Raw genomic sequence first — 1,834 nt, 5'->3', positions numbered from 1 at the left:
CTGAGCCGTGTATCTAATCCTATCCTGTGTGATACTGTCTGCTGAGCTGTGTATCTAATCCTATCCTGTGTGATACTGACTGCTGAGCCGTGTATCTAATCCCATCCTGTGTGATACTGTCTGCTGAGCCGTGTATCTAATCCTCTCCTGTGTGATACTGACTGCTGAGCCGTGTATCTAATCCTCTCCTCTGTTATACTGTCTGCTGAGCCATGTATCTAATCCCATCCTGTGTGATACTGACTGCTGAGCCGTGTATCTAATCCTCTCCTGTGTGATACTGTCTGCTGAGCCGTGTATCTAATCCTCTCCTCTGTTATACTGTCTGCTGAGCCGTGTATCTAATCCCATCCTGTGTGATACTGACTGCTGAGCCGTGTATCTAATCCTCTCCTGTGTGATACTGACTGCTGAGCCGTGTATCTAATCCTCTCCTGTGTGATACTGTCTGCTGAGCCGTGTATCTAATCCTCTCCTGTGTGATACTGACTGCTGAGCTGTGTATCTAATCCTCTCCTGTGTGATACTGACTGCTGAGCCGTGTATCTAATCCTCTCCTGTGTGATACTGTCTGCTGAGCTGTGTATCTAATCCTCTCCTGTGTGATACTGTCTGCTGAGCCGTGTATCTAATCCTCTCATGTGTGATACTGACTGCTGAGCCGTGTATCTAATCCTATCCTGTGTGATACTGACTGCTGAGCCGTGTATCTAATCCTCTCCTGTGTGATACTGTCTGCTGAGCCGTGTATCTAATCCTATCCTGTGTGATACTGTCTGCTGAGCCGTGTATCTAATCCTATCCTGTGTGATACTGACTGCTGAGCCGTGTATCTAATCCTCTCCTGTGTGATACTGTCTGCTGAGCCGTGTATCTAATCCTATCCTGTGTGATACTGTCTGCTGAGCCGTGTATCTAATCCTATCCTGTGTGATACTGACTGCTGAGCCGTGTATCTAATCCTCTCCTCTGTTATACTGTCTGCTGAGCCGTGTATCTAATCCCATCCTGTGTGATACTGACTGCTGAGCCGTGTATCTAATCCTCTCCTGTGTGATACTGTCTGCTGAGCCGTGTATCTAATCCTCTCCTCTGTTATACTGTCTGCTGAGCCGTGTATCTAATCCCATCCTGTGTGATACTGACTGCTGAGCCGTGTATCTAATCCTCTCCTGTGTGATACTGTCTGCTGAGCCGTGTATCTAATCTCCTGTGTGATACTGACTGCTGAGCCGTGTATCTAATCCTCTCCTGTGTGATACTGACTGCTGAGCCGTGTATCTAATCTCCTGTGTGATACTGATTGCTGAGCCGTGTATCTAATCCCATCCTGTGTGATACTGACTGCTGAGCCGTGTATCTAATCCTCTCCTGTGTGATACTGACTGCTGAGACGTGTATCTAATCCTATCCTGTGTGATACTGTCTGCTGAGCCGTGTATCTAATCTCCTGTGTGATACTGTCTGCTGAGCCGTGTATCTAATCCTCTCCTGTGTGATACTGACTGCTGAGCCGTGTATCTAATCTCCTGTGTGATACTGACTGCTGAGCCGTGTATCTAATCCTCTCCTCTGTTATACTGTCTGCTGAGCCGTGTATCTAATCCTCTCCTGTGTGATACTGACTGCTGAGCCGTGTACCTAATCCTCTCCTGTGTGATACTGTCTGCTGAGCCGTGTATCTAATCCTATCCTGTGTGATACTGACTGCTGAGCCGTGTATCTAATCCCATCCTGTGTGATACTGACTGCTGAGCCGTGTATCTAATCCTCTCCTGTGTGATACTGTCTGCTGAGCCGTGTATCTAATCCTCTCCTGTGTGATACTGACTGC

This window comes from Ranitomeya imitator, chromosome 5 (genome assembly GCF_032444005.1).
Source record: "Ranitomeya imitator isolate aRanImi1 chromosome 5, aRanImi1.pri, whole genome shotgun sequence".
Lineage (NCBI taxonomy): Eukaryota > Metazoa > Chordata > Amphibia > Anura > Dendrobatidae > Ranitomeya > Ranitomeya imitator.
This window is presented reverse-complemented; position numbering follows the sequence as displayed.